The 13,378-nt window shown below is 42.2% G+C and overlaps 1 pseudogene; it reads right to left on the reverse strand.

Annotated features, from left to right (window-relative positions):
* Positions 1-753: 753 nt before the first annotated feature.
* Positions 754-13,378, reverse strand: part of LOC142439984 (phospholipid phosphatase 5-like) — a 77,114-nt pseudogene continuing 64,489 nt past the window's right edge.

Consider the following 13,378-nt stretch of genomic DNA (forward strand, 5'->3'; position numbering starts at 1 on the left):
GATCCTGATATTCTTGTTATTACTATTGATTATTGATAAAGGCTCAATTTAGGAATTACCGAATTATGGAAATCTTCCCTGGATTTTCTGTTTCCCATTTCTCTTTCTGAGACTTGTGTGTGTATGTTAAGGCATTCCCTGGGCTCATTAGCATTTACTGCTTATGTCAATCATAACCTTTATTGCTATATTACAAAACTTGCTGACTTGTTTGTCTTTCTCATTGGTTGTGAATTCCTTAAGGAAGCTAGGTTTAAGATATATAGTTATTCAATATAGTTTGCTGCATGACTGGATGACATAAGAATTTTTTAAGCTACAAATATCATCATATGGTTAAGTGTTTGACTGTGATCTACAAGTTCAGCAGTTCTGGAACATTAGCCATTTTGGGGAGAACAGCAGGGCAGTTCTACCCTGTCCCATAGGGTCACTATGAATTGGTATTGACTCAATGTTAATGAGTTGATATCATATTTTACTCTTAGGATTTTAGTCAAATATTTTCTTGTTCAAATGATTTACAAGTGGCAGTTATGTGATGCAAATGGATAAGTAATTGGCTACTTCCAGCTGAAAGTTGGCCGGTTTGAATTGCTCCAGAGGGGCTTCCTAGGCAGGTCTGGCAGACTGCTTCCCCAAAGGCATGACCTTGGAGACCCTCTGGAGCTTTGCACACATGGGGTCACCATGAGTTAGAATCAACTTTCTGGCAGCTAACAACAGCAACAACAACATTTATTATCTAGGGCCTCACACCTCTGCTAAGCAGCGAGCATCATGGGACACTGGCCTCATGTTACCAGGAGGAGAGAGCTGAAGTAAGACATGGGACACACTACTTGGCAAATACCCGTTGCCCTGTAGGGAGGACAAAAGCAGAACAATGAAAACATTCGAGCTCAAAACCCGCCCGCAGAGTGAAAACAGCTGTCTGAATTTCTGAAAATTCTGAAAGTGAAAAACTTGTATACCACTAGTTTCAGAGCTTGTTCAGTCAATCTGAGGAGAATCATTCTCTCCTCTGAGGGATTCCTTTAATCATCCACAGTAATACGTCAGCTCTAGTTGTGGAGAGGAGGAACGTGCTGAACAGGACAAGGCATTTTCTTTTTTTAAAAAAACATTTTATTAGGGGCTCATACAACTCTTATCACAATCCATACATATACATACATCAATTGTGTAAAGCACATCTGTACATTCTTTGCCCTCATCATTTTCAAAGCATTTGCTCTCCACTTAAGCCCTTTGCATCAGGTCCTCTTTTCTTTTCCCCTCCCTCCCCGCTCCCCCTTCCTTCATGAGCCCTTGATAATTTATAGATTATTAGTTTGTCATATCTTGCCCTATCCGACGTCTCCCTTCACCCCCTTCTCTGTTGTCCGTCCACCAGGGAGGAGGTCACATGTAGATCGTTGTAATTGGTTCCCCCTTTCTAACCCACTTACCCTCTACCCTCCCAGTACCGCCCCTCAGACCCCTGGTCCTGAAGGTATCATCCACCCTGGATTCCCTGTGCCTCCAGCTCCCATATGCACCAGTGTACGACCTCTGCCCTATCCAGTCCTGCAAGGTAGAATTCGGATCATGGTAGTTGTGGGGAGGAAGCTTCCAGGATCTGGGGGAAGGCTGTATTCTTCATCGGTGCTACATCGCACCCTGACTGACTCATCCCCTCCCCTAGTTTTAGGAGAGGTTAGAATCTTCTTCTTCTTCTTTTTTTTTTTTTAACATTTAGAATCTTCTTTTTTTAAAGAGAAAGTGTTCTTGCTCAGAAGGGTTAAGAAAATGCTAGAAGGGGCCAAGCGACACTTTCCTGTTTCATATTACCTTTCCCCATTTAGTTAAGAAATTCTAGTTAGAACGGATGTGCACAAGTCCTCAGCCCCAACAGTCCTCAGAGTGTCTTGGTGGGTTCACATCTGGTGACATTATCAGGGATAAGATGCTCTGGGTTTAAATGTTCATTGCCACTAGCAACTGCCTTTGTATGATTTTATTTTTTTAGGGCTAATACTCTTATCTTTAGATTCATTTTGAGAACCGACAACTGTTTCTTGCTGGAAGAACACTAAACCAAACTAGTTGCCCTGGGTGGATTCCAACCCACAGCGACCTCATAGGGCAGGGTGGAACTGACCTATGGGTTTCCGAGACTATCACTCTTTACTGGAGTAGGCAGCCTCATCTTTCTCCCTCAGAGATGTTAGTGGTTTTGAACTGCTGACCTGTGTTGTTAGCAGCCCAAGTTGTAAACCACTATGCCACAGGGCAGGAAGAGGAGGGGCTATCTGAGATTGCATTTGTTCTTGTTTCATAGTTGGGCAAGGGCATGGAGTCTAAAGCGAACTCTAGAAAGATCAGTGAGTCATGTGCGGAGTCCGAGGTATCCGTTTGTTTTCCACTGAACACGCCAGCAGCAAGCCAACATCTGCTGAAGAGCTACATTAAGAAGCGGCATCTTCTTTCATCCGAAGAGCTCCAAGCATTCTGTGAATCCCCCTTACAGGGTGGTGAGCCACGCCTGTGTTGGTCGTTAGTGGCCTGAAGTAAGAGTGGCAGGCCTGTTTGGTGGAAACGAAAGAGAGAAGCATTTTATGGCGAGACCCGATGACAGTTTGAGAGCTGCTGCTAGAAGTCTAGGCAAAGGGGGTTTGATGAGCTTTGCCTTCTTTGGCCCACAATGTTTGAAGACGGAAGCTTCTCCACGCTGCTCTCCCCAGCCATACCGCCTCTTTCACAGCTGGGAGGCGGGTTTGTGGCAGTCCTTTCCTGTGTCCTCCGTGTTCCCAAAGGTCTGTTCTCCTGCGAGTCCAGTGTCTGTGCCACTTTGGTAATTCTGTCAGTGTTTCAAAGCTCCTCATGATGCCATTGCACTCCCAGGAGACTATGATCTATTGTAAACATGGCTTTTATGTGCAACGGGAAACAAACAAATTCGCATGCCTCATTCTATGGCGATGTTCACTTTATTGCGGTGGTCTGAACCCGTTCGCACAATACCTCTGAGCGACCACATAGTTTTTTGTGGATTAAGAAGGATTGACACCAGATGGTCCAACAAGATGGATGGACACAGCGACTGCAGTGATGGACTCAAATATACCAATTGGGAGGATGGGGCCGGACTGGGCAATGTTTCCTTCTGTTGTACACCAGGTCACTGCAACTCAGAAGTGACTAGAAGGCACGGAGCTAAACCAGCAAGTGGAAGTACATAATGTGCATCAGTCTCGGCCAACTTCCCTGCCCAAACTTGAATACACTCCTCTGTATGTATATTCAATGTATGCTACTTAAAAGACCCACCTTCAGACATATGTTAAATATTACAAACTGTTTCACCTTCCCGCAAGATGCACATATCTGGTGCATATATTCTGTAGGATTTTCTTATGCTAAAGAATAGCCACATTCTGGTACTGAAATTAACAGTTTCATTTCCATATTAGGCAAAGGAATTTGACCGAGGTTAACATCACAATAGAAATTTTTGAAAATTGCTTTAAAAATGAAAACTTTGGTGTAATTGATTCTAATTAGCTGCTGAGCAAAGCTTAAAAAATTTTGAAGGCATGTCAAAGAAGGACTATGACATGGAATAAAAGATTTATTTGGTCTGGAAGTTCAGAAAAGTTTAGTGATAATTCAACATGTGTGTGGGGGATGATTTGAGAAGGGAGGTAGAAGAATGAAATAAACAGATTTTTAAAACAATAATTAACAGTAACAACACTATTTTAAAAATTGAAGAAATAAACTCTGTTACATTATCACAGCATTTATTTTTGTGTTTTTAAAAATATCCTGCTCCAAGCCTGGCTAAATTTCTGTTTGTAAACGTGCATCATAAGATAATTTTGTAATATGGAGCATTTAAAATGAAGTCCTCTTTATTTATAAATTAGTTTGTATCATTAACCCGTTTTCCTTTTTGTTGTAAAAGTATATAAAGCACACATTTGCCTACTTGATGATTTTTACATGTGCAATTTAGTGATCTACATTACATTAATAATATTGGGTAACCATTCACTATTAATCCTTGCTAAATTTTGATCACAATGAACACAATGCTTCTGAACAGTGGATCTTTCTGGTTTCCTCTGGCTCCTGGTTAACCAGGAATAAACTTTGTTCTCTAGACATCTGCCTTGGGTTTGTCCTCTAAGTGAAATCAGGCAACTTTTGTCCTTTGTGATTGATGCTGCTTGTGTTAGGCAGGGTTCTATAGAGAAACAAACCAGGACACTTATGATTCTCTCTCTCTCTCTCTCTCTCTCTCTCTCTCTCTCTCTCTCTATATATATATATATATATATATATATATATATATATATATATATATATGGAATATAACAGCTAATTTGTCTACACAGCAGTACTGAAGACTCAGTTCAACTCGCTTTCCTGGAACAGTTCATATACTGGAAGTCCTTTAACTCACATGGGCTGCCGGTCCAAGGCCAGGGAAGCAGAGAGTGGAGTCCTCCTTGGCAGGGCAGGCAGAGCCTGCCCACGGCAGCAAAGAGCAGGGTGGGTCAGCAGCAGCCAGTAGTAGCTCAGGAGCTTTGGGAAGCAGGCCTGGTGGGATATTGAACTCAAGTAGTGCAAGGGGACAGGCTCCAGCAGTCTCAAGCTCAAGTGATGCTGAAGCAGGTTTCGAAGGAGCCTCAAGCTCCAGTGACATGAACCATGGATTGACCTGGCCCACAGCTAGAGTAGCTCACAGTTTGAGGCAGAGAACTATCTAAAGCAGCATCACACTGGTCCAATCACCAGAGAGAGAGACCAGCGTGAACCTTGCAGAACCATTTATCTCTTTGTTCTCCAATCAAACTGTGACCTGATTAATCCCATATGTTCCTATTAGCCAGGTTGGCACCACAAACCTAACTATCACACTCCTACATGGGTGAACCCTGAAAGTATCAATCTGAGAGAATTTAGTCACTATCCTTAGACACTGCTGTATAATATTCCAGTAGGGGCTTCCTCTGGGTGCGCCATGGATCACTGACTTCCATTTCTATATCTCTTTGCTGGATGGTTATTATTGCGTAGCCCACGGGTAGAGGCAGTGGGAGGTTTGTAATTTGAATCCTGGAAATAATTTACTTGCAGTTGTTCTTGCCCAGGAAGTGGTGTCACTGGCCATCTTACTGCCCTTAGTCTGCGAATGGCTGTAGGGTGGAAGATAGAGGAGGGTCACAGGAGGAAGGTCATGTAAAGGCTGGGGGAGGACAGCTTTGTTTCTCATCCTGCCTTCTCATCCTCCCTTTGACTCTCCCCTTTTCATTTTTTCAAAAATCATTTTATTGGGGGCCCGTACAACTCTTATCACAATCCATACATACATCCCTGTGTCAAGACTCTCCCCCTTTTCAATGTCTTTTTCGGCCTCTCTACTTGTATGTTGCCTCTTTCCCTCCCATTTCTCCTTCCACCTCCCTCTAGGGCTTTTTCTTCAAGCCTTCTGTCATTTAGGATTGCCACAAGTCCCCTTTAGTACCCTGCAGTGAAATTCTTAACTTTTATAAGCTCAACAAACATATTTTAGAAAGTATTTTAATTATTTTTTATTGTTTTCAAAATATGTAACATTTGCCAAACATTTTTCAGGTGTATAACTTAGAGAGATCAGTGACATTCACCATGGTGGGCAATCATTGCTCTTCATGATACCAAAATTCCCATCTCAATCTACATAATTAAAAAAATCAGTATAATGCTCTAACTGCACTGTAAGGAGAAATAAGAATCAGTTTATAATCAAACTATACCATCATTTAAATACTCAGTCATAACTATACTAGAAATTTTACTAAAGTTGATAGCTGCCCCCTACTGATAATAAACTATATTTGGTTTTAAGATAAATATTCAATATTCAACAGAATATTATTGGCAGTTAAAAAATACTTGAGGGCCTTCCTCTTTTCCATTGCCCTCTACTAAACCAAGCATGCTGCGCTTCTCCAGGGACTGGTCTTGCCATGAGAGGAAGTCTTGCCATCTTTACTAGTGTCAATAGCACCTCCCAAATTCTGGTGACTACCAGTATACCCTAGCGAGGTTTAAAACAATCTTTAGTGTGTGGTATTACTTCCAATGCAAACATTGCTAGAGTAGTGAAAGGAAGGCTGAATTCCGAGCTTGGAAACCTGGACGCAGGCCCTGTCTGGGGTTTGTGTCGTTTCAGGTACTTCTTGATTGGCTCTGGGAAGGAGCGTCCTATAGGGAAGCCCTCCTCCTGGTTTGCATGAGAGAGTGGCACAAGGACGTCAGTATGTTCTTGGTGTGGGGTGCCTCTCCCTTCTCTGGAAACTGAGCCTTCTTTCGTTTATAGCCGTGAGGTTCTAGTGTAGCCTCTCACACACAGTCTTGGCTACCACACTTCAACCTGGGCCAATCAGATTGCTGCCCTGGATTCTTTTTTTAACCTGGAAATTGATGTAGAAGAATCCTCTCTGCTCTGATGATGATGTTGGTTGACATGAATCTGGAAGCTCTGGTAGTCATAATTCTAGTGTGTGGAGAAAGTTGGGATGAGAGACCAATGTTGGCAGGCAGAAAAAAATGAGAGAGACTGATTTCTGACAGTGATTGATCTTTGAGGCTGAGAAAAATCCCTAGTGGTTAGCGCTTCCTTGACCAAGCTATTTGGATTGTGTTTCTGAATTGAACAAACCAAGAAGCCTGGCTAATGAAAACAATTTCACTTCCGTGCAATTCTTTCCTTAACCAAGGAGAAGGCATGACTGTGATTCTTCTAGAACTTCATTTTCCCATGCCCTGCCCCCCCCACCCCCCAATAAAATCACAGAACAAGGAAATGAAATCATGAGGTTTCTTCTGTTCATCTGTTTGCATAGAGGAAGACCTTATTGTTGGAAAGAAAAACAGAAGAAAATGAACTTTTGGCTAATCTTCACACGATTGACTGAATCATAGTCACTTTTCTGAGATTCTAGTTATTAAGCAGTCCCTGTAATCTGATCAATGCCCATACATTTGCAAAATAAAAGTGTATCAATATCTCGGGAAACTTCCAAGGTTTAAAATTGTTTTCTCAGGAATCAAAAACTAACTTCATTTTTTGGTGAAGTTAAATTGTTTGCACAAGAAAAACTTTAAAGTAGTTTACAGTTATCAGAAAGTGCACCGGTCACACAATATTCCAACACCCGACTGCTAATTGAGAGGCTGGTGGTTCAAACCATCAGTCTCTCCACAGGAGAGAAACCTGGCAACCTGTTTTCATAGGGAGTACAGCCCAGCCAGCCCTAGGAAGCAGTTCTTCTCTCTCATACCAGGTCACTATGAGGCAGAATCCACTCCACACACAACATGCTAACATGTCACAAAGGGGATTTTCCGAGGCTCGATACAATCAGAATCTCAGCTTCCTTATTACCCACAATCTGCTAGTCACTGATTTCCTCAGATGTAGCCGTTCAGCAGTTTAAATGTGATGAGTCCAAACCGATATTCATGGAAATATGAAACACACATCTGATTTCAAATACTTAGTAATAAAAATGTAAAATATTTCATTGATATTTTTCTGAGTAGCTGTTGAAATGATATTCTTTTTTGGACACCTTAGGTTAAATCTGTTCATGTTACTAAATTTTATTCTGCTTGTTGCATTTCGGTGCAGCTTACAGAACCTCATCAGAACTTACATATGGAGCTTGCGTGTATTTCTTCTGGACCACCTTGTTGTAGGGTAGCTACCACTAAGTTTTCTTTGCACATCCTATCAGGAAGGGTGGTTCCTGGAGAAGGACACTGTGTTTGGTAGCGGTCATCACAAATGAGGTAGGCTCTCGGTGAGTTGGCCTGCCACCATGACTGCCCCATGGGCTCCGTGACATGGGACAGTGACTGCCACCATGGGCTCTGACATAACAATGCTTGTGAGGACAGTGCAGGCAACCTTCCATTCTTACGTCACATCACCATGAGTCCGAGACAACTTGGCAGCACCTAACAACAACAACAGCAACAACAATCCTACTGCCTCCTTTTAACTTTCCTAGTCACTGAATTGAAGGTTCATCTAAAAAACTCGTATACCAGAATAGTTCCCGTATGCAGATCCCGGTTTATCAGTTTAATTCTGCTACTCGTGAGTCCGCTGTGGCCATGAGATGGACCGAAATTCAGAGAACACTCCAAGCGTCGTTTCGAGTCACTCGCAGACACTTCCGTTGAACTGGCGTGATGCGCTGCGCTTCGTTGAATTATTCCAGCTAATGACATGCTGCTGGTCCCCACCCAGATGATAGTGGTAATTTTCTGTGAAAAGAAAGAAGCCTATAATCTCTGCCCTTCACTTCGCTGGCATTTATTAGTGCTTTTCAAGGAGGCAGCGACACCGATGAAGGAATCCAAGACGCAGGTGCCATCTCCACGGTGTTTTAGTGAGATGTCGGGGGAGCAAGAGACTCCATGGAGCGGTCGGTGCCTCCGGATTCGTTGCTGAGAGTAATTGAGGGGTTTCTGAAGCGCAGAGATCTTCACATTGTAGTTTGACACCTCATATACGTTAGGCCTGAGGAGCCCCTGGTTACAGTCGTGACTGGTTAGGAGATCTGAGCCACGTGCCCACGCCCACACATGTTCTAAACATGCCCCCTCATTACTGGCAGATGACGCTGGTCCCGTGAGTGAGCATGTATGACCTGGGAGGGAGACTTCAAAAGCTCATGGAAAAGTAACATGAAAAAATTATGGCATTTTTCTATGGATATCTTTTGATACTTTCTGGAGGAGCCGGGTGGCAGAGCGGATTACTTGCTGGGCTTGGAACCACAAGACCAGCAGTTGGAACCGCCAGCTGCTCTTTGTGAGAAAGATGAGAGCTTTCTACTCCTGTAAAGATCAAGGGTCTCAGAAACCCACAAGGACCACTTGGTCCCATAGGGTCACCATGCGTCAGACTCAACTTGATAGCAGTAAGTTCGGTTTTGGGTTGTATATTCTGAAGAATTTATCTGACCAGAGAATATTTATTGGTGTTTTCAGTACTTACTGGGGACTTTAAAAAAACACTGCCCTCACAATGTATGTATGTATGGATTGTGATAAGAATTGTACGAGCCCCCAATAAAATGATTAAAAAAACAAAAAACAGAAACAAAAAAACACTGCCCTAGAGTTGACTCCAACTAAGGATGACCTTGAGTTATTTCATAATAGAACTGTGCTCCAGAGGGGTTTGAATGACTGATTTTTCTTGGTCAAGGTGTCTGTGGGTAAACTGTAATATTTAACCTTTTGGTTATCAGCTAAGGTCGTTAACCATGGACTTAGAGGTAGGCAGAATGCCCGGATGAGAGTATATGCCTGGTGGTCTAGGGACTAGGGAGGATAAGCATTACTACCAGAGGACATATCTTCAGGAGTCCATAGGACCATTGCCTTAGTAGATAAAGGAAAAATGCTGAGAGATTTGACTACAGAATTACAGTACAATGAGAAAATGTGAAATATTGCAGCCCAAGACCTGAATTTGAGACCTAGAAACCATCATTTATTAGCTGCTATAGCTACAGGGAGGTTGATTAGAATAGTTTCCAAACCTGTAAAAGAATAACGATGTTAATAATGATAAAAATAATAATACTCAACTCCGGAGTTGCTGCGAGGGTTTGCGATGACGTATCTCAAAGCGACTTGATTAATAGAATTACTTTTAAAAGATTATTTAACCTCCTGGTTAAGAAAGACTTTAGCTATAGGGTATTGGGTTTATAGCACAACAGATGTATATAGCTGGCAATTTTCCAAAAGTTAGAATACAATAAAATACACTATACATTGGAATGCTAAGTTGCCACGCTAAGGACCCTGGTGGATATGGGAAAGCAGAATAACCATTTAAGCTTGGGACAAGCTACAGACATTGCTATGTAGTCTTTTCAAATGGACTTTGTCTATCCTACGTATACTCTTTGTGGAGGCGCTGATGGTAAATCCCAAGTACAGCCTGACACCCATCACAATTTTTGTAGAAGATTCTGGTAAGTTCTGTGGTAGATGAAACAACAGAGCTTGATCCAGGCTAAGGGTGCCCCCTGGCTGCTTTTACTTGGTCATCTTTTGAGGCAGTTGACCTGCAGTGACAAGGATCCACACAAGGAAGCAAGTGAGTGTCTGTGGGTTCCCATTGATTCATTGTTTTCTTGTAGTGGTGAACTCAAAGTTTGTTGGCTTTAGCAAACACTACCGAGAATACAGTCTGCCAGCTTGAAAGAGCACAAGAAAATCTTTATGCACATTAGCAAATAAGAAATATTTTATTTGCTCACACAAAGCAATAATTCATCCTCTCAGCAAGCAGAGACTCTGAAGTTCAGGTTCTAGACCTGGAAATTCTTGCTGTGCTACCCTGGGGCAGTATTTTCTAGATCTGATCAGGGCCTTCTGTGTCTTTCTAGAAACAGTGGGAGGGTGCAAATGGTGAATGTACTCAATGGCAACTCTGGAGGTACTGGTCCTCCCAGAGCACTCTGGAAGAAAGGCATGGTGATCTACTTCCGTGCACTCAGCCCTTGGAAGCCCTGATGGAGAGCACCATTCTAATCTAACACACACGAGGTTGCCCTGAGTTGACACTGACTCCATGGCACCTGGTGGACATCTGAATTTGCCGTATCCAAAAGCCACGTCTGGGCTCATAGTCTGATTCAAACTCCAGCGTACCAAGCAAAAGAGATCTACAAAGAAAAACAGCTACAAAAATTTCTGCTGAAGTTTTGCAACTGTGTGCTCCTGCATGCAGTTCTTTTGGGCACCGGCCTAGGAATGGGATTGTTTGATTTGGTAATATACCCTCTTCAACTGGTTGAGAAACTCCCAAGTTCTTTTCTGCAGCAGCAACACCATGTCAGTTACACGGCAATGGAGGAAGGAGGGTTCCGATTTGCCACATCCTCTTCTTGTCTTCTATTCCAGATGTGTGCTGTCAGAGCTTTCTTAGAGGAGGCGAACGGATATCTCACGGTGGTTTTGATTGGTGTTTCTTTGATGACGAATGCGGTTGGGAAATGTTTCCTATACTTGTGGGTCATTCGTGAATACTCTGCTGTGAACTGCTCACATCCTTTGTCCAGTTTTCAATTGGGTTGTTTATCTTGTTTAAGTTGTAGGAATTCTTCATATATTCTAGATATGAAAACCTAATCAGATACAAAGCATAGTTTCCAAAATGTCTTTTTCTTAATTCATACATCACGTCTTCCCTCTGTGGATAATATTTTTTCGTGGACAAGTAGTTTAAATCTTCATCACGTCTAGTGCAGCTATCTCTCCTCCTGTTGCTCTAACTTTGGGTGCTGTATCAGGCATCACTTATTTTAGAGCATAATTCCCCTTGGGAGGGCACCAGCATGTTCTTGTGAATGAGTTTGGATTTGCTTTGTTAGGTTTCTTGCATGACAAGAACTGAGCCATCTAAGCAGTGTGAATCTGTGGAAACGAGACTGGGACAGACAAGGAAACTGGGCAGTTAGGGTAAGTGGCAGTCCCGGCAAACGCATTTACCACCTTCATGATTTTGTCTCAGAATTGCCTGACCAAAACGACTGCTCCCTCGACATGTTCTATAGTCAGATTGGCATTTGCCATCCATGAGAAAGCCCAGCAGAATTGTTCACAGGGGAGGGTTCGAGCCTACTCCCAGCAGGTCAGCATGACTCATGGAGCTATGCTAAGTAGACCACTGGCTGACAAATGCAGACTTTTTGTCACATGGATGATAGGACCTTCCTATCCCCAAAACTTTTCAGTCTTTCCAAAAGGGGAGTTTAAGTTTGTATGAATACCACTTTGTCAAAAGTCTGCCAGGAAATTTTTCTTGTGCTTTATTTCAGCTGTGTCAGTGCTGAATGTTGCATTTAAAGTAGGTTAGAAACTGGGTCAATGACTATAAGAACCAATAGTCAAAGAGCTATAGATAATTGTGTAATTTGTGTCCATCCATTTATCTATCTATCATCTATCTATCTATCTACCATCTATCTATCTCTATCTACCATCTATTCATATATCCACTCATCCATTCATCCTTTATGTTCATTTATCCATTTGCCTGTCTGCCCATTCACTTTCCTATTTTCCCACCCAATTTATCACTTCATTCATTTCACAAGTGTTTCTTGAGAGCTTGTTATTATGCATAAATTTTGTTTAATGCTGTGGAGGAAATAGCAAAAAGTTAGCTATAGTCCTCCTCATCAGAGCAAGACCACTTTAATGGGGAGGGAAAATATGTGCACACTGAACTTGTTTATAATCTGCTACAATCACTCAATATATTAAGAATTCAAGGAAGACAGAGTCTCTCTGCCTTCAATAAACTTACATGGTGTGACTGGATTGGTCAAATGGCTAACAAATTATGAAAACAATGTATTATGCTACATGGCATAAAAGAGACACAAAGAGCGTGCCTTGGAAGTGAGAGAGGGAAGTGAATCTATTTTAGTTGAATGGGGCTCTGGGGAATAGGAAAGTACAACTAATGACATTCCATACATCAATTGAAAAGTACAACTTATTAAGAAAGTGGTATTTGAGTTGGACCATGAAAGATGAACTGAATTGAGGGAGATGAAGATAATGAGGCTACGCCAGAAGCGTAACTTGTCTCGTTTGAAATCAGCATCCAGTGTTATGGAGAGAGGAATGTGTATGTGGTGAGGGTGTGGTGGTGGTAATGGCGGTCATGGTGGTGGTGACGTGGGAAGTTGGGAGTCAAAGGGGAAACCATGGGACTTTTTTGAATGTGTGAGTGGCATGAAAAAAGCTGTGATCTGGGAAGATTCATTGGCAGCAATAATAATAATAATAAAACAAATTAATAAAAGGACTGGAGATGGAAAGGTGGGGAGATAGGGAGATCCAGTTAGAAAGCAATGAAATGATCCCCAGGGAGAGTTAATCAATCTTCAAATTAAAGCAGAGTAGAAAAAGCTTCAGAATCAAGCATCCTGTAGAGGTAGAATCTATATGACCTGGCAACTGACTAGACAGTAAATTTCAAAAGCAACATGTAAGACGAAGAAAAGCAACAGTTACTGAGATACTCTCATGTGCTAGACATTGTGTGAGAAGTTTTTTCTCATTTAGTTTTCGCAGCCAGTCTTTCAGACAGAGACTTCATGAGGAAACATTGTGGCTATCAAAAAGATATAGCATCTGGGGTCTTAAAGGCTTGAAGGCAAACAAGCGGTCATCTAGCTCAGAAGCAACAAAGCCCACAGAGAAGAAGCACACGGCCTAAGTGAATACAAGGTGTTGAATGGACCATGAAGCAGACACCAAGGAACAAAAACAATCATTGTGTGATCACCTTCCTCACATA

This window comes from Tenrec ecaudatus, chromosome 2, assembly GCF_050624435.1.
Source record: "Tenrec ecaudatus isolate mTenEca1 chromosome 2, mTenEca1.hap1, whole genome shotgun sequence".
In the NCBI taxonomy this organism is placed as follows: domain Eukaryota; kingdom Metazoa; phylum Chordata; class Mammalia; order Afrosoricida; family Tenrecidae; genus Tenrec; species Tenrec ecaudatus.